The sequence below is a fragment of the Felis catus genome, chromosome C2 (genome assembly GCF_018350175.1).
Source record: "Felis catus isolate Fca126 chromosome C2, F.catus_Fca126_mat1.0, whole genome shotgun sequence".
In the NCBI taxonomy this organism is placed as follows: Eukaryota; Metazoa; Chordata; class Mammalia; order Carnivora; family Felidae; genus Felis; species Felis catus.
The window spans coordinates 87,299,706-87,320,498 of record NC_058376.1 but is presented as its reverse complement, the minus strand read 5'-3'; the positions used below and the strand labels follow the sequence as shown (position 1 = coordinate 87,320,498).

The window sequence follows — 20,793 nt, the reverse complement described above, 5'->3', positions numbered from 1 at the left end:
TTCATGCTCTCATTTTTCCTCCGTTTTTTTAGTCTTTTAGGATGACTTTCAAACACAGAAAAAGGTAAAGATATTAGTTATAATGGACACCCATAATACCCACCACGTGATTTACAAGTTGCTAATATTGTTGTATTTACTTTACCTTATTTTTGCTGAAGTATTACAAACATCAAGACGTTTCACTCTGAAATACGTCAGCATATATCTCCAAAAATATTAGGACATTTTTCTATTTAACCATAATAACTAATCAATCTACCAAAATTAATAGTAATTAATTAGGAGCTAATACCTAGTCCATTTTCAAATCTCCCCGATTATTCCACCACTATCTTACATCTGATTTATTCAAAATAGGATCCAACTAAGGACTATGTAGTACATTTGGCTACGTCTCATGTCTCTCCCATCTAAAAGTATCCACCACCTGCTTTCTTTTTTTCCCCTAGAATACTGACTTACTGGAGAGAATGAGCCACTGTCCTATACAGTGACTCACATTCTGTTTACTTCCTTATGTTATTGTTGAACTTGTTTCTCTATCCTCTACCCTGCCAATCGACTGGAAGTTAGAGCTACATGCTAGATGATACTCAAGTTCAATGTGTCTGGCAGGAATACTTCCAGGTAACACTGCAGACTTCATATTATATCAGAATGAACTTAATGAAAGCTAAGATTAGTCAGTATATTTAGGTGTTAACAGCTTAGTTTATTGTAAAGTTGTAATTCCTCACTTTTACCTAGCAAACCACCACCTGTGGGTAACCTTTCACTTTCAATTGGATCCTTTCTATCAGGGTTAAACATGCCCAAGTCTCTCCCTTAAAAAAAAGGGGGGGGGGGAGGGAGGAGAGAAAGACCAAACACCTTGATTGACATTTCACTATCACTCATACTCCTCTTCCTGTCCTTCATTATGAACTCTCAAAGAGAGCTGCCTATACATAACCCCATTTCTTCACAGGAAATAAAAATTCTCCAGCCTCACTCATGCCCAGCCAACTTCAGGTAAGATTAAGCAGTCATCATGGAAAAGGCAGGGGCAGTTATAAGGCAAGGGACTGTGTTGGAAAGGTTTCTAAGAGGCAAAATCAGAGTCCTTGTGATGTTTGTACCAAATGAAAGCTAGCAGAATATGCCACCCCAAATATGGCCTAAGGATGTGGCATAGGATTATTCTCAGAAACAGCAAACTAAGGAGAAACTGAAAACAAAAGAGAAGTCACCCCTCTGAAATGGAAATGTACATTTATAAAGAAAATTTCCATTTGTAAGGGTGTCTCCCTCTCCTACTAGGAAGAAAAAGAGGACTCTATCACCAGAAAATCTTAACCGACGGAGAACACACCAGCTTAAATCTGCACAACAAATCTTACCCTTGTTTACCCTTGCTTTTCCTGATAACCTCCAGGATTCGGCCCCTCCCCATCCACTCCCACCGGTACTCTTGGTACACTTTCTTTGGTCGTTAGCTGAAGATGGTATTTAAGCTGGTGCCTTGGGCTATCTAAGGGAGTTTTTCCCTGGGAATCTCCCTCATATACCAGAGAAATACGTGTTCACAAACTTGTTTTTCTCATTTATCTTTTACTGCAGGGGGTCTCAGTCAAGAACTCAGAAGGGTAAAGGGAAAATTATTCTTCCTCCCCTACAGAGAAGACCATAAATTTTTTCTGGATGCCTAAAAAGAAATGTTCAAGCTGCCTTCCCCCCTCTTCCACATCTGCTGCTAAAAGGAGGAACTAATTTTTCATTTTATTTTTTTAACATTTTTATTTATTTTTGAGAGACAGAGACAGAGACAGTGTGAGCGGGGGAGGGGCAGAGAGAAAGGGAGAGACTGAATAGGAAGCAGGCTCCAGGCTCTGAGCTGTCAGCACTGAGCCCGTTGCAGGCTTGAACCCACCACCTGAGCAGAAGTGGGACGCCTAACCACTGAGCCACCCAGATGCCCCATAATTTTTCACTCTTTAAAGCCAAATTATTAGTTCTGTCACTAAGGAGAAAGGATTATTTTGATTACACAAGCTTTCTGTTGATCTTTTCTTCTCACATGACAATTGCTGGATTCCTGAGAATACCAATAAAGAGAAGATCTAGCATAAACTAGATTATAAACTACTTCCATACAAGCCTAGAGGCTGACTGGGGTTAAAAATGAATCAATAAGACACCCCCAAATCCTACTACATTATGTTTTGAAAGGCTAAAGGACAACCTAAGTGGTCGGTCTGTGTATTGATTATGGCTACAAAAGTTCTGAATTCTTGAGAACAATACTGTTGCATCAGGTACAATTTAGTAAGTAGCTCCCTCAAACTATAGATCTAAAGCCAAGTAAGTCTTCAAGGGCACATATTTGACTGTAACAACAGAGTCATCCAACCACTTGCTGGCCCTCCTGCAGTTACTTTACAGCCACAGTTAACAAATCAAGGAAATGGCAAAATATTTTTTTTTAATTGTGAATTCAACCTGAGGGTTGGGGGAAGGGGATATGAAAAGTAATGGCAGAGGAAAGAAAACCAGTAAAATAAAACAGTCACACACAACTAAAGAAATTCTCCATTGGGATGGCCAGGCCAACTGCCACATAAACTAACTCCAAATCTTCCTTAAAGTTTAAAATAATCAAGAATCCAACCTGAGAAGTAAACCAAAACATACTCTTTCACTGATCAGACCTTACATGAATTAATGACCAAAAAATGGAAGTGATTATAGACAGAAATTAAGGTTTTCATCTATGCTGGTCATGTGCCTAACAGAAAACCGAGTAGGACTTCTGAGGACTCAGATGTAGTGAACAGCCCCAAAGCTGAAGGCAGAGACAACAATTATGCTACATTTTCTTTTTGGAGATAGAGTAGGGGAGAGGTGGAGAGAGAGAGACAGACAGACTCCGCAGTGTCACCACAGAGCCAGAGCCCGATGTGGGGCTCAGACTTACGAACTGAACCGTGAGATCACGATGTGAGCCAAAGTCTGACGCGTAACCGACTAAGCCACCCAGGCGCCTCTATGCTGTTTTTTAAAGCTTCTAACATATGAAAGCAGAATCAACCTCAAGGCTTACTGAATAGCCCAACGGTCTGTGGCACACCACCACTACCCACAACACAACTTTACACAATAATTCTTACAATGATCCATGCATACAAGAAGGCTAAGAAGAGGAGAAAAGGTCAGCTAGAAGGGTTAGCATCTTCTGTTGTGTAAGGACAGTGTATTCATGATGAGAAGAGTTTCTCTTCTACGGAGGAGGGGGAACCAAGCCACAGATAGGGAAAAGATAATTAGAAGCTAAAATTAAGATAAAGGATTAGCATCTAGAGTTTAAAGGCAATTCTCCAAACTAAGAAAAAAAGATCAATGATCCAACTGAAAAATGTACAAAGATACGAATCAGCAAATCACAACAGGAAAAACTGTGGAAGCCAATATACAAATGAAAAGATATTCAACCTCAGTAATCAGGGCAATGCATATAAAAAACTATTTCATATCTATCAGATTGATAAAATTTTATCTCAACCCAGAATTGGCAAGGTTGGGGGAAAATGCTAACTCCATTCAGATGGGAAAACTCTAGGGAAGCAATTTGGCCAATATCTAGCAAAGGTGATGTCTATCTTTCAATCTGACCATTCCATTTCTGAGGGCACCTGGCTAGCTCAGTTGGTAGAATATGCCACTCCTGATCTGGAGTGGTGAGTTCGAGCCCCACACTGGGTATGGAGTTTACTTAAAGGAAAAAGAAAAAAAGATTTAATTCCATTTCTGGGTATAGAAGCCCTAAAAGAAACTCAAGTACATGTGCTCATGTTGCTCAAGAGTTGGGTTCATACAGTACTACTTGTAATAGCAATAAACTAAAACACTAATGCCAACCAACAGGAGAATGGATAATTATAGTGCTTTCATGTTGAATTCTATTGCAATGAAAACAAATGAACTACAGTTGTATACAATATAAATTAATCTGAACAATAATATCATGTGGGTAGGGGGAAGCAAGTTCCAGAAGACACATGCCAGCATTATACTTTTTATAAAACTCAAAAACAACTAAAACTAAGAAATACATTGTTTAGGAATGCATACATATGTAATAAAAGTTTTTCAAGGTAATGATAAAACAGTACAAGGGAGAAGCACCCAAGTACAGCAGTTACAAGTGATTGTTAATTTTTGAATTCCTGTTTTGGGTATTTGCTTTACAGGTATTTATGTTTATCAATAAGCAACCAAATTTAAATATATAAAAGTAAGTCACACATGGATCCACAATAAATATTTTATAGTTAATCGAACTCTTGCACTAATTAAACAAGGGGGCTATTAGACTGAGGTGGTTCTAATACAGTAGAATACTATGTAAGCAATCCAAAACTAAGCCTGTAATTGTCTCAAGGTTAAGAAGTCAAAACCTAATACCAATCGCAGCCAACTAGGCCTTCCAAAGAGGGAAACCACAGAAGCTAATCAACTATTCAAATAGTTTTGTTTTGCTTCCAGCTCTATAAAAATCTTGCCCTACCACTGCCCAAACTAAATCGATTTTTGCCTTAAAGTCTTAAAATATTTAATATGCCTCAGTTTATCTTTTACCATACCTCAAGTCCAATGGCAACCATAGTATAAGTGGAAGGACATAAAGACAAAAAGAGGGGCACGTGGCTGGCTCAGTCATAAAAGTGTGCTACTCTTGATCAGGGTCATGAGTTTGAGCCCCATATGGGGCATAGAGCTTACCTAATTTTTTTTTTTTTTTTAAAGCCAAAGATAAACTGAGGCTCAGACAGGTTAAATAACTTGCTTATTAAGATTAGAGGCACAGTTGGGAACTGAATCCAAGTATGGAACCCAGGATCTCAACTACCCTACCACACTGCCTCTTTTCAAAGGGCATCTCATTAGACTTCTCTGCTGAATATGACTGATGACACTCCCTTTTTATGCACTTTACTACTACGGCTTTCATCACCCCAACTTCCTAGATCCTCCTTATACTTCACTCACTATTCTTTTTCTGTCTTTTTGTGGACTCCTTCCACCCCCATTCACCATCTTCAAAACTTTGGTTTCCCAGGGTCTATCTTTAGCCAACTGGTCAAGAAATTTCCCTCCTGGGAGGAAGGAAAGATAGAGGAATATGAGATAATCTATGAGCCAACTACATTCCTTTACAAAACAAACAACACAACACACACACACACACACACACACACACACACACACACACCAAGAACAAACCACACAAACAAAAAACATCAGAAGGGTAGAATGTAATTCTCAATTTCACCAATGGGGATTTTTTTTACGCTAGGTCACACTGGATCTATTCATTACAATCTCTGAAGTAGTACTGAAAATGCAGACTAAAGCAATTTTAAACTAATAATTCAATCGAAATTAGCTTAATATAAGCACAGTGTCTTTCAGTTAACATAACTTCTTGACCAAGTTCTTTTCAACATGAACAACGGATTCATTTAACACAATTGAAATTATTATATAGTGAAAGCATTGTATGTTGAGAAGAAAGCAGCATATTGGTTATCTTTTTAAAAGTTCAGCTGTGCCAGTTACACATACTCAAAAAATACTAATGAGTCACTGTATCCAAGCCAATTTATTAAATAAATCGAAAAAAAATACAGTTGTATAATTCAAACAACCTTCCCTCTCCACTTCTTAATATGTCCACAGAATTTTTACTAAAGCAAGGCATTATGTAGCCTGTACAATTATACTGCTACGCTGGTGAACAACCATCTTCATCTCTATGAGACAAGGAAATATGAGTATTTTTTAGCTACTAATATTTTTCATACTAAACATGAAAGCTCATAAGGCATGAAAGAATATTTTAAATTGTACTTAAGTTTAAGCATAAAACTACTTTTGCTTACCATGTCTATTCGTCAGAAAAATTCAAGGCTGCTATTATAATTCTCTAATGTTCTACTTTTCTCTTTGTAGTCTTTATAATTCCTATACTTTGTAAAGCTAAAAAACAACTAACTACAACAACAAAACCCAACCCTAAACCCATAATCAATTAGGTAACGTATTCAAAGCTTTTATGATCATTCTTACCATGGAATTTAAAAACACACTTGCAGGGCACCTGGGTGGCTTAGTTGGGTACGCAGACCACTCTTGATTTGGCCCAGGTCACGATCTTGTGGTTCATGAGTTCAAGCCCTGCTTCAACCTCTGCATTGACAGTGCAGAGCCCGTTTGGGATTCTGTCTCTCCCTCTCTCTGCCCCTCGCTCTCTCAAAAAACAACAAAACATACTTGCCTATCCACCCCAAGTATTCCAAATACAGATCTTCCCATGTGGCTTTTACAAGAAGTTCGCCAAAAACCTGGAGCTGCATGGGGTGAATGGATGGATACAACAGAAAAACTGAAGTGAGAGCTAACGTTAGAGCTGCTGAAACTGTAGCACGGGCATCAAGGTTTTTTTTTTTTTTTTTTTTTTTTTTTGCTAGCAAATTTCTCATCGCAATTAAGTGCCCCCAAAGTAAAAAATTCCACCTCTTGAGAACTGAAGGCGGTCTGTTTTGTCTATGTTCCAGAAAATAAGATGCCACTCTTCAGTCTGTTTCCCTTCACCTAACGGTATGTTGTGCCACAGCTCATTCATTCACCAAACGTTTACTGAATGCCTATCATGTACAATGAGTACACATGAGTAGGACAGTTCCCCAGTTCACAGTTAAGCAGGAAAAAGACATTTATGCGCATGCTTACATGGGTCCGTAACCCGTTACCCTAAGCTGAAGCACCAGGTGTTTCAGATTTGGAAGTTTTCAGATTTTAAAAAGGTGTGTCCATATACTGCATAACATACCAATGGGACTCTGAGGCAGCACCCCATATAATCAAGGAGTATTTCTGCAACAAAACAAAACACATTCACGGGGCACCTGGGTGGCTCTGACGGTTAAGTGTACAACTTCAGCTCAGGTCATGATCTCACGGTTTGTGAGTTTGAGCCCCAAGTCTGGCTCTGCACTGACAGCTCAGAGCCAGGAGCCTGCTTCAGATTCTGTGTCTCCCTCTCCCTCTCTCTCTGCCCCATCCCGCTCATGCTCTCTCTCTGTCTCTCGCTCTCAAAAAATAAATAAAACATTTTTAAAAATTAAAAAAAAAAAAGCACACTCACAACTAGGGGGGAAAAACAGACTAGCAAGTTTCATGTTCAGGCCATGTTGTGGCACAAAATGAGTCCAAATCACATAAAATTTTGCCACTAAACAATTTATGAAAAAACAAAACAAAGAAACACTGCAGTTTTCAAAGCATTTTGGATCTCCAAATTATGGATAAGAGACTACTGACCTATAGTATATAAGAGGAAGATTACCTGGCACAAAGTTAGGACAACCCCAGAACTGAGGAGTTAGTAGGAGTTAGCCAACCAAGAGATGGCATTTATTGAGCACTATGTGCCATGCACTGTTCAAAACTCTTCATAGTAACTCATTTGAGCACTTCAAATTGACCTCAGTAGGTAGGGGTTAATATCATCCCCATCCTACAGATGGGGAAACTACATGTTATAGAGGTTACGGCGCTTACCCAAGTTCATACAACCTAATAGAGCTTGCTGACTCACTCACATTATACTTACTGTGTGATCCCAGAAATTGCTTAACAGCTCTGAGTCTCGATTTCCTCTTCGGTACAGTGGAGATACCCCATGGGATTGTTTTGGGAATTAAATATACACATTCACAAAATGCCCTTGGATATTTAAGTAAGGGCTAATTTGCCCAGCAAGGGAAATATACAAAGACACTCTAACCAGAAACACTACTCAGGCCCATATCTTTATCTGGATCAACAGATATAATACAAAATACTTGAAACAAAAGAGAAAAATACAATTATTACCAGAAAGAATTTTTGTCATGGGCTCAGCATCTCAGTTATGCTGCAACATAACCACTTTGTTCTCTCCGTAACTCCTTGAGAAGCACTGAAGATCCCTCCCTGGAAACTCTATTCTCTATATAGTCTCTATAGTCTAGAGACTATATTCTTCTGTCTGCCAGGAGAAAACATTATCCCTATCCCCTACTATATACACCAAGACACTCTAATGAGTGCGGAGGAGAGAAAAAAGCTTCAAGGTGGGAAACAGGGTAAGAGAGAAAACATCCATTCACATGAAGGCCTTTCTCAAACTACACCCACCTTGTGAAGACATCAATTCCTGGCACACCCCAGCACGCTGCCTACCCCCACCCCAATGCCTTGATTCTTAGACTGAAGCTCTGTTAATGTTATATATACCTTTCAGGTGCGTGAGGGAAGAAACGTGGTTTAATAACCACTAATTAACTAAATAGCCCAAGCCGTGGTTCTCAAAGTGTGGGGACCAGAAGCATCAGCAGCACTGGGGAACTTGCTAGAAACACAAATTTTTAGGCCCTTTCCCACTCTGAGGGTGGAGCTTGGTGTTCAGTGCTCAACAAGCACTCCAGGTGTTTCTGGTGCCTCCTAGAGTTTGAGAGCCACAAGTTTAAACTCTTGTTTACCTAGGAAACCAATCTAAAACCATTTGATTGGATGAAAGTTCAAGAATGTGTTTGTTCATGCATGAAGAAGTTCCTAAAAATGCTAAATGGCATTTATATTATCTTCCTGGTCAAACAAAACATCTAAATGCTTTAAAAAAATATATTTGTTGGAATACATAATTATAGAAAAAAATCATTCCCATTCTTACCAGTTTTTAAATAGAGCAGACTTATTTCCCATATCTGAATGGTGAAAATTTTTTGAATTTTTTTTTCTGAGGAATGGCTTACGAATGGGAAGAGAGAAAAAAAGAGAGACAAGGTTCCATATAAATTTCCTATTTTTCAAATACAACTTAACCATGCCTTTACAAAGAAATCGTTAACGATTCCTTGATGTATTTCAGGTGTTAACTTCCCTTTCCTCAAGGGAAATAATGTATCTAGCAATAACCTGATTTTTTTTTTTTTTTTTTTTTTGGCAGCCACTGCCTTCTTTAAAACAATCCACCTGTAGTTGGTCTTGCGTTACTCTTTAAGAAATAGAAGAATGAAACAAACTCAAGAGTTGGAAGGATGGCTTAGGAACCAGCTATCTTCTATCAGGAAATACCCATAACACCTGAAAAAAGAGATACTTGAAAAGTTTTTAATCTTCGTTAAAGTAACAAAGTATGTGAAAAAGACCCCCTGTGTTTCATGTACCTCTGGAATTAATTTAAAAAGGGCCTTAGATGCTCAAACGCCAAACGAAGCTTTTATGGCTGTTTGTTTGTTTGTTTTAAGAACTTGTGATTAAATTTTCTTAAGTCACAACAAGATCAGGCCACACCTAGTCATAAATCAATCAACAAGAAAACAAATTCTTCATCCAAGTATCCTAAACAGATGCACTGAGGTGAACACTTTGGATAAGAATCAGGGGGTCTGTCATTGAACAGGATTTGTCATCTTGGTAGAAATCTAAACTGAAGTAGTAAATTCCATGACCCAATAAAATGTCATAAATAAAAGGAAAAAAAAATGGATAGGAATTCATGGAATTAAAAACAGACTTTGTTTCATTCCCATACATTTTTACATTTGTGTTATAAATTAAATACGTGTGACACCTGTAGTGTTTTAGACTATTTGCCATTTATAAAAGCTGAGTGTTTAATCATAAATTCCTTGGGTTTAATTTTTAAGTTACAAATTATACAAAGTATCCTTTAAATCAAGGAAAAGGGAAGGAGTCTTTGAGACAAAGGTAGTAACAAAGCTTATAATAATACCAGCTATTACATGAAAACCTAATGTAGAGTGTATGTTTTAAATATAGAGTGGATATTTTTCCATTCTTTTAATGTATCCTACATTCATATACAGAAAGAAAATGGAAGCTTTAAGTAAGTTTAGCTTTTTTCCAGTCAACATTTGGGGAAAACCTTTCAAAGGTTTTTCTTCCTGCATTATTCCTATTATTTTTAGCTATAATTCTAAAACACGTAAGAAATGAACACTGTCCCGACCTACTGTCAATCCAACTCATGTGATTCATTCTTCTACTCAAGAAACATGTATTTAACACCTACTTACATTAGGTACAGGCACTGACCCACCGCAATCAGAAAAGTTCATCTTCTCATGAGAAAGGTAAGTAATAATCATTATATTAGGATGTAAGGGTGGAAACAGCACATATTTAGGATGTTATGTCACCAAAATTGAATGTTTCCTGAGAATATGGCTGAACTCACCACACTAAGTTCCCTTAAACTGAAACCGTTTTTAGTATGCTTATATTTTTAGCTGTACTACCTCTTAAAGCAACAAGTTCTATAAATTCACTGGCAGCTATGTAAAATGGCAGGGAATTTCCTTTTACTTAGTCTAAAAGGACTTCTCTAAGTCCTACCATTTCTAAGTTGAGACGCCTCTGGTTTTAGTATTTTTAAGATTCTGAACCAAACATTAGGAAAATAAATTATGTAAATCATAACTTTTTCAGACTATCTTTTCTCTTATGACTTCACTCAAGTATTATTACCCCTTGGATTTTTTTTATAGGACCATGTATGGTTCATCTCCATATCACTACATCACACAGTCTTAGACCATAAACCCCTTATATTTACCAGAATTGGTTATGTATTACTCTTGGTTATATCTAAAAAATGTTTAAATGAATCCTACCACTAAAGGATGAAAATATGACAACTGTGGGGGCACCTGGGTGGCTCAGTCTGTTGAGCATCTGACTCTTGATTTCAGCTCAGGTCATGATCCCCGGGCCATGGGATAGAGTCCCATGTTGGGCTCAGTGCTAAGCATGGAACCTGCTTGAGATTTTCTCTCCCCCTCTGCCCCTCCCCTGCACAGTGGCCCGTGCAGGCTCTTTCTCTCTCCCTCTAAAAATAATAAAAAAAACTTTGACTGACTTTGCAAGTCAAATTGATTTAAAATAAATATGACAACTGCGGCGATCAGCATTTCATCCAACAAATGTAAGTGCCCAACAGGCATCATGATCTAGCTTATTTGCTAATTTGGCTTCACAGGACAAAATGTGATGTGCAACTAACATATTCATGGAAAGATAGCTATAATTCTATGTGTTCACAGCTTTAGTAAAAGTAAAATATGTTTTTTAAAAAAGCAAAATTAGGGGCACCTGGGTGGCTCAGTGGGTTGAGTGTCCAACTTCAGTTCAGGTTACGATCTTGCATTTCACAGGTTCAAGCCCCACATTAGGCTCTGTGCTGACAGCTCAGCCTGGAGCCTGCTTCGGATTCTGTGTCTCCCTCTCTCTGCCCCTCCCCCATTTGCACTCTGTCCCCCCCCCTTCTCTTAAATATAAGTAAACATTAAAAAAAAATTTTAAACTGGGGCACCTGGGTGGCTCAGTCGGTTAAGCGTTCGACTTCAGCCCAGGTCATGATCTCATGGTTCATGAGTTAGAGCCTCACATCAGGCTCTGTGCTGACAGCTTGGAGCCTGGAGCCTGCTTCGGATTCTGTGTCTCCCTCTCTCTCTGCCCCTCCCCAGTGCATGCTCGCACTCGTCTGTCAAAAATAAATAAACTTAATTAAAAATTTTTTTTGATAAAAAATTAAAAAGTAAAATTATCTTAAAGTTACCAATAAGTGGAAATAGAGTACAACACTCAATGTCTTTCTTTCAGTACAGTTTTCATTCTTTCTAACACAAAGCCATAATGCCTAGGCACAAAGTAAAACTTTTTTTTAATAATTAAAAAGCAAATACACCTATGTGGTATTTGTCTGAGAGGAACAGATATCCACGAATGCTACTTCAGGATCACACTTTATTTACAAAAACATCATATGATTGCTTTCCTGGGTTTAGACTAACAGCTAATAACCCACACTAGCTATTCGTGATTCCACTCCATCCTCAACTCCCTCCAGGACCACTAATGTTCTCAAAATCCATCAATGCATCTTATCTCTCCCAAGCGGCTTGAACAGTGTTTCCTTTTTTTTTTTTTTTTTTTTACATTTAGACACATTTAGTTTTATTCTATTGCTCTGATTCTCCTACTGATGTTTTCATCCTGCAACACTCACTATCACATATACCAATATAGCTCACTCTTCAGCAGCATTAAGGAAACACGCATTACTCCTGATGTTTCATCATCCCTTCACAACATGTCTCACCATCATCTCTAAAAACTTTACAAGGATTGTTTCCTCACTGAAAGTTAGCACAAAACCATGGGTGAAATTTACGTATGAACATGTCTCCCCTTCTTTATATCCTAAGTCACAGAGGAGTATTTCTCTGTTTTTAAGTATTTTTTCCCCAAAAGCTTCCCTAGTGGCACATTAATTAATGAAGTAATGAAATCCCTTGTTGATAAATTTTAGTTCCCATAAAGGTTAACATATAACCATAAAAATTAATATCTAAGATTTAAAAATTTTAAATATCAACTGTTTTTGCTTTTCATATCATGGACACAAGACCACTTTTTTTTTTTTAAATATTTACTTATTTAAGTAATCTCTACATCCAATGAGGGGCTCGAACTCACAACCCCAACATCAAGAATCACATGCTCTTCCAACTGAGCCAGTCAGGCACTCCAAGACCACATTTTCTCAAAAATTTTATTCCTTCCCCCACAACAGCTTCCCCAGAGACCCAATTCATAAGTAATGCACATAATGAAGATCCCTTGTTGACGAATTTCAATTTCAATGTCTACCATTTTTCCACTAAGCACATAATTTAATTTACAGAAGTCTAGCAAATAAAAAATGTTTAAATTACTTCCTTATAAAAACCTGGTCACTATAAGCCTTGTTAACTATCCTACATACAATGTATAATCTATGCTAGTTAGACAACAAAGTCTCATTCTGCTTAAGCTGCATTACTGGATTTTTAATTTCACATAACCAAATAGTTAAAGCCCAATTTTCATTCGTTAAGCAATTCCAGGGTAATGGTGTGTAGGTGGGGAACTCATAAAAATTGAAGGGGAAAAAATGAGTCAAGCCATTGCTAAATGTTACCATAACAAAAGTATCAGAAATTCTTATACACAAGCCAAGAGACAAATAGCTCTTTGAGCACAGGAACCACTGTCTTCATCTTTGTCTATTCCAAAGTAGTGTTCTCATTCTATGTGGTACAGATTCTATCAATTTCTCCATAGCTAAAAAAACTAGATGATGAAGAAGAAACAGTAAGACTTCTAAAAACACAGTATTTCTGAATAAGTAAGAATGAATGCTTAAGGACAGTCACTATCCAATTGTTTATATAACAAAAAATTGCAAAAAAAATTACAAACATAAAACAGCAAAGCAGATGTGGCATAACCATATGATGAAATATTATGTAGCTGTTTAAGATGAGAACATCAGAGCTCTAAATACTTGCAAAGATGCCAGTACTAATGACACCCCTGAACAAATGCTCCCTTCTGGGGTTCCAACTGTAAGATAAGCGTTTCAGTGGGTGTTTGCCCTTAATATATTAAGTTAATATATTAAGTTTCCTTGGTAAAAACTATACAGCCCAGGAAACAACCCTGCAAAGCCAAAATGGGGAAGGGGGCAGTAATTTAAGCTGTGTATTGCCTTAAATATTAAAGATGGACATTAAGAGAAACTTTAAATTTACATTATTTTAGCAAGTCAGTAGCACATGGGTGTTAAAATCATTTAATGTGATTGCTACTTCAAAACAAATTAAATAAGATATAATTTTCAGCAATTCTAGAAGGCTCTCCACAATGCATACTGGAAAAATGGTATTGAGGAACATATATTGTTCATCACAGCACAATAGGAAGGCTGTGGTGAAGCATAAATATTAAGAGTGCTGCCTCTAGTCTAGACTGCTTCTAGTCCCTCTAGTGTTGGGGTTTGAATACTGGCTTCTCCATTGGTATATGTTACTGACATACAGAAAAGTCAAAAGATGAACTGAAATTAGTATTAACATTACTAAAAGTGGAAAAATATTAAAAATATTTTAATAGAACGAAGTACATTTAAACAGGAATTATGTTAAGTAATCAAAACATTTTGGAGATAAATAGGTTTTTTTCTTCATCCTAGGTATCTCTTGAAATCCAAATATTGCTGTTTCTTGTCAATCTTTCCAATATTAATAGGTGAATTGAGAGGCTTATCAAAAATTAAAATTTTTTACATCTTTGTAATTTAGAAGTTAATTATCCAGTTTGTAGTCAAGGTTCTTCACTTTTTGTTTCTTCCTAGTAACCTATTGTTCTCCTCTGCTAGTTATCTGCGTTACCTCCACCAGAGGGCAGACAAAAGGAAGGTGAAGCTGAGAAACAAAATTGACAACTTGATAACTTCCAGAGAAGCTAAGCAGTATCACCAAGAAACTTCAAACAGCACTAACATTACAGGATTCTCTGAGACAGTCTTCTCCATTTGAAATAGTATTAAATAAAAAAAAAAGTTGGCAAATATTAATCTATGCATTTATTCATTCATTCAACAAATATCTGAGTTCTAACCACATGCCAGGCACATTCCAGGCTCTAGGGATTAAGCAGTCAACAAAACAAACAAAAGGCCCTGTTGTCATGGAGCTTTATTCTATATCTGTCTAGGAAACAGATAATAAAGCACATAAATAAACAACAATTTCAAGTACAGATAAGTACTATGCAGGAGAAAAGAAACTGCAAGAAGTTAGTGACAAGGAAGGCTATTTTTAAATAAATTAATCTGTAAAGCCTGAATAAAATGATCAAATGAGCCATGCCTTAATGGGAGAACAGCATTCCAGGAAGAATATACAGTAAATGCAAAGGTCCTGAGGCAGAAACTAACCTGGCATGCTGAATCAACAGCAGAGATGATAGGCTAGAAGGGAGTACACAAAGCAGAAGAGATTAGGTGAGTGGGCATGTAATCATGTAGCCTCCAGACCACAGTAAAACTTCAGACTTTATCTAATAGCAATTGGTTCTGCTGACTGAGATTGGAAGCAGAAAGACCAGTTAGGGGCTACTGCTGTAGTCCAGGCGAGGGAAGATGGTGGTTTGAGGCAAGGGTAGTGGCAGCAGAAATAAAATACAGCCAAATGTGAAATAATATTTAAGTCACAACCCATTATAGTTGCCAGTGGAGGAATAGATGTAGGATGAGTGAAACAGGAGCATTAAAGAGAACTCTTAGGATTGTTAGCCTAAGTGGCTGGGTAGATGATGACACCAGTTACTGAGGAGATTACACAGCCAGTGAAGCAGGATGAAAATCAGTGTCCCAGAAGCCAAGGGAAAAATGCTTCAATAGGAAGAAGTTGTCTATCACCTGAGTTAAATGCAGCCAAGAGATCTAATGTGGAAGGACTGACATTGCTGGTGACCTTGAGAAGAATGGCCTCTTCTCAGCACAGGAAGGATAAAGTCTCTCTGGAACGAATTCAGAACAAGAGGGGAGTTGAGGAGCAGATACAGCTTACATGGACTCCTTCAAAAATGTTTTTGTTGTTTTGGGACACAAAGTAACTTTATTATTTTTTGAAGTTTTATTTTTAACATTCCATTTTTTTAAATTTAAAATATAAAGTTGAAAAAAGTAAAGAGAAAAAACAGACAAACATTAAGGGAAGGGAAACAAAAATAATATAAAAACAGGGAGGGGGACAAAACAGAAGAGACTCATAAATATGGAGAACAAACTGAAGGTTACTGGAGGGGTTGTGGGGGGGGGGGGTGGGCTAAATGGGTAAAGGGGCACTAAGGAATCTACTCCTGAAATCATTGTTTTACTATATGCTAATTTGGAGGTAAATTTTAACAAAGAAAAAATAAAATTAAAAAAAAAGAAAAAGAAAAAAGTAATATAGTGAATACTCTTAGACTCTTCACCTAGATTCAGTAATTGTTAATATTTGCCATGTTTGCTTTATCAAGTTCCTTCTTCATATATAATAATTCTTACTGCTCATCCGTTTGAGAGTAAATTGAAGATACTTTGGCCATTTAGTCCTAAATAATTCACTGTGTATCTTCTAAGAACAAGGACACTGTCTTACATAACCACAGCACAATTCTCATATTCAGGAAACTTAACAGTGATGCAATACTATTATTTAATATTTGGTACATATTCAAATTTTGCCAATGTCCTGATAATAGTCTTAGATCAACTGGATTTTCCAATCCAAGATCCAATCCAGGATTATGCACTGGATTTTACTGTCAGGTCTCTTAAACTTCCTTTAATCTGCAACAGTTCCTTTGCCTTTGTCTTTTATGATATTAACATATTGGAAAAGCACAAGCTAGTAACTCTGTAGAATGGCCCTCAATTAAGGTCCCTCAATTGTTTCCTCTACATAGATTTTGATTATGCACTTTAGAAAAATACTGATGTCCCCAGTCCAAGCACACCAGGAAGAATCTGTTTATCCCACTATTGGTGATATTAACACTGATCGCTTCACTGAGATGGTGTCTGCCAGACTTCTGTACTGTGAAGTTATTGCTTTTCCCCTTGGCCATTAACCTCTGGAGAGACCACCAGAAACTGTATTAATATCCTTTCCCCATCAAACTTTCTCCATTAGTAACATTTGCCTGAATCAACGTGACCATGGTGGTTACAAGCTAGTCACTTTATGAATTCTCTTGCTCCTTCTACATTTTTATTGGCAGTCTACTTGAGAGTGCTTTCCCCTTTCCCTTATTTATTATGAACTTGTGGGTTCTTATTTTATTCCATAGGTTACAATCCATTACTATCATTATTCATTTTGAGGCTCAAATTTTCCCAGATTTAGCCGTTCAAGCTAGTTCCTATGTCCTTTTGATATGCCACCACCATTGTGGAGAACAATTCCTTACTTTGTGTTCTAGGCTCGTCTTCTACTTTCCCTGCCCCAGCCCTGGAACCAGCCACTTAGATATGGGCACTACTTGTGCTCACTGCTACTAGGGTGCCATTCTGTCTACACCTGTTCATCAGGCAGAGCTAGGAAATATATGATAACTCTAATTCCAACCCAACACCAGAGAGTGTTTCACTGTCTTCTTCCACTCCGTATCTTTATTTCCCTTCTCCCACAGTGTAAACCCTACCTCAAAAAATATCAATGAATTTACTCATTTGCTCATTCCTACAGCACATACAAAATAGTTCAAGAACTGCTTTTTTTCCTACCACCATAAAAAACCAGTTTGCTATACCAGGTTCAAGTTGGTTTTGTTGTTGTTGTTTTGCAGTCCTTTCTATCTTTAGATTAAGGGTAGATAGTCCAAGTGTTGTGTTAAAGACTTACTTGGATTTTTCTTTTCTTCACAGAGTTCATGTTATTCACTGAAATATAGCTGGTTCATTTGTTGCTGTTTATATTCAATTTTGGAGGTTTTTGCTTTCAACCTTGTTAATTTTATTTTTGAACATATAAAACATAAACAAGTTTCCAAAACTCAAAACTATACAAAAAGATATAATTGACACAGTGCTGTTCCCTCCACTGCCTTCTACTCAGTTCCTACCCACCCCCTGTAGATGACTAATTACGTTCTGGTTATCCCTGCCTGTATTTATTTTTGTTCTATCAAAAAATTATGCTGTCTCAAAAAAAAAAAATTTATGCCTTCTCAAAGTGGGGCCATAGAAGTGGGGCAGAATACTGGATCAAGAAAATAATTTTAAGATGAGAGACATAACAGAATGTTTGTATAATGATATAAATGATTCTGCAGAAACTGAATTGAAATTGTAGTAGAGACAGGATAACTGCAGGGGTGAACATCTATCAAAATATCATCTGGCTTAATTTGAGGAATCTCAGAGGGTTCCCATAGTCCAAAACAGATTGCCATACTGTTTATAACCTTCCAAAATAGTTGTATCTGCGGCTCTAGAAACCCCACATTAATAAGGGGTTATTATTTTGGAAGAATCATCAAGCTTTCACCACCTATTAATGTCGACAGGAGAAAATCTGCCCTCGCAAGAGGGAGGTCTTGAACCCTGAGCCAGACATTTAACCAGGAATAAAGAAGTGAGAAGAGAATGGTTGACATGAGAATCTGTATAACAACACAGACGGATAGTAATGATAATGCTAGAAAAACAAATCTGTATCTCTGGCATGTCTTGGAAAATTTACAAATATGCTAACGAGTAATTGAGGGTCATTCCTCATGTCCTGGCACTAAGTCAATGTGGCACAGAGGAAAGAACGTGGACTTCAGATTCAGAGAGGTCTGGCCTTGTATCCCAGATGAGTTACTTAACAGCTACATCGACCATCAGCGGTCACTTAACATCTCAGGGGCACAGTTTCCTTACCTTTAGAACTGAATAATGCCCCCTTTGCCAAGTTCATGTAAGACATAAAGAGAAAAATGTACAGCATCACCCCCTGGACCAGAAGAAATGTCAAATAAATAGCTCCTATAATACAGGCAAAACCAGTCAGCAAGGTAAAGAAACTAGTGACACAGTGCACTTTAGTAACATGCCTGAAAAAAATCAGAAATCACACCATCTCAGGCAGTACTTGCTAAGGGCAGAAAAATGTCCGATACTTTGTTCCAATTCTCAATTTTCAAAATGTCCCAGAATCTATTTTTAAAGTGTAAAAATATGTGCTGACATACTAAAGCGCCAATGACTTTAAAGAAACAATTCTGGGGAGATGTTGATCAAATGGTACAAACTTCCAGTCATAAGAAAGTTCTGGGGATGCATGGTACCGCATGATTACTATGGTTAACACTGTATTCTATACTTGAAAGTTGCTAAACACACACACATACACACATAGGTAATTATGGAAGGTGATGGATGTGTTAACTAACCTTACTATGGTCACCATTTTGCAATACATGAGTATCAAGTCAATACGCTGAATATCTTAAACTTATACCATGTTAGATGTCAATTATATCTCAGTAAAGCTGGAAAAAATAATAAAAGTAATTCTACAGATTAACAAAGACCGATGACTCAGAATAACCACCAAAATAATGCCTATGGCTCACAAAGAGATGAACCTGAATGTATTGCAAGCCACATTAACCAATTTTATAATTTTATAAACGTGTATGCACAAGAGGGTTAACCACGTTCAATAAAACGGTATTTTAAAAGTTTCCATTTCAGTTTCAAATTCATCTGCAAACCAAAATGCAACATGGAAAATCTTAAAATGATCTTTAGCCAAATACTGAAATACACAATAAACCTTCAGAGCCTAGGATCAGTAATAAACAAAAAGCCCCACACTAAAGAGTCCTAAAATGTACAATGGAAAAGACACTCAAAGCATACAATTTTATGTATCCAAACCGTCCTTTTCCTCCACGTCTAGAAATGACTTCCCTTTCATCTTAAATAAGCAGTGTGTGCTCGGTGTTCTAGGAAAATGTACTGTAAGGTCACAATCTCAGTTTGCAACACTAAGAAGGAATGATAATAAAGCGTTCTGACCAACAATTAAATCTCGAATGTCTTAAGAAAACTTCCCAGTAGGGTGCTTTATCCAAACGCCGCCGAGCTATTCAGTCCGTGGCCGAAAGAGAGAAAGATGTATCCACATCCTCTACTAAAAGAGAAAGGGAAGGAGTGGGAGAAAAGGGGGAGAAAGAGAGAGAGGCAAGATAACAAAGCATCGCTTCTATAAACAAATTCAAGTCTGTTTTTAAACTTTTGGAAATTCAGTCTTGCCTTACCGTATAGCAATAAATATCAAAGTAGAAGGCAATCATTTATGTTTTGAAGCAGAAAAAGAATGTGGAGAGAAAAGAAAAACATTTTACCATGTTCAGAATTTACAAGAATTCCTATCCACTACCCCCTCCCCAATAATGGACATATCATTTCCAAAATAAATTTAACACGAAACCACTAGTCTCATTTTTAGCACTAAGCGGAAAACTTTTATGAGCTTTCCCAGAGCTCTCCACCCAATAACCCTTCTGGGCAGTCCCGAATAACCGCTATTTTCGGGGCAACCACGAGCTCGCGCTCTGAGTCCCCCTGAGGGGCCTCGGGGCGTGGGGAGGGAGCTGGGGGGTCTGGGGGTCTGGAGGCCAGGGACTAACGGGCCGCTCCCTCGCTTCCCAGAGCGAGCGGTACGAGCCCCCCAGGAAGTGCCCGAGGCGGCGGCCGAGGGGCTGGCCCCCGCGCGGCAGCAGAGCGCGACCAAGGCGCGCCCGCCCCGTCCCTCCCGGGCAGGCTCCGGCAGCCCGGGACGCCCGAGCCGGCCAGCCCCGCGCCACCGGCCGGCGGCGTTCGCCGGGACGGGGGCCCCGCGGCGCCTCACGCCCCCTGCGGGAAGCCCGGGGCCCCCGCGTGGGGCGCACCCACGAGCTGCAGCTCGCGCGATCGCCGCCTACCTGAAAGGAGTTGGGCTCCGCGTCGACCGGCAGCTGCTGGGTCCGCGGGGCGCTCAGCAGCCCCCCGTGCGCGGAGCCGGCGTGCAGAGCGCAGCGCACCGCCGAGACCAGCGCCGCCGAGATCCGCCGGCCACACCCAGTCCCGCACCGCCCAGCAGCCAACTCCGCGGCGCGCCGGGGCCGGGGCGGAGACGTGGCTCGAGGCGCGAGGCGCGAGGCACGAGGCGCGCGGGCCCGCTGGGGACGCGCCGCGGCCACGCGCACACCCAGGAGCGCGCGCCGCCCGGGCGGGGGACGGGGGGCGAAGGCGGCGGGTGCCGCGCGCAGCTTCTGCTTCCTATTTTCTCTCTCGTTTCCTGCTAGAAGAAGAAGAAAAACATTAATTCCCAGGCAGTT

At 38.8% G+C, this 20,793-nt stretch overlaps 1 protein-coding gene across 3 annotated transcripts in view; it reads right to left on the bottom strand.

Annotated features, from left to right (window-relative positions):
• Positions 1-20,530, bottom strand: part of GNB4 (G protein subunit beta 4) — a 60,626-nt gene extending 40,096 nt beyond the window's left edge. Inside the window, exon 1 of one of the 3 annotated variants that reach the window (XM_023260374.2) lies at positions 20,398-20,530. The gene's annotated coding sequence lies outside the window, so the exon portion shown is untranslated. Of the gene's footprint in view, positions 1-8,220; positions 8,244-20,397 lie in introns of those variants that run through there. The other 2 variants (XM_045037246.1, XM_045037245.1) reach the window with 2 other exon arrangements.
• Positions 20,531-20,793: the final 263 nt, after the last annotated feature.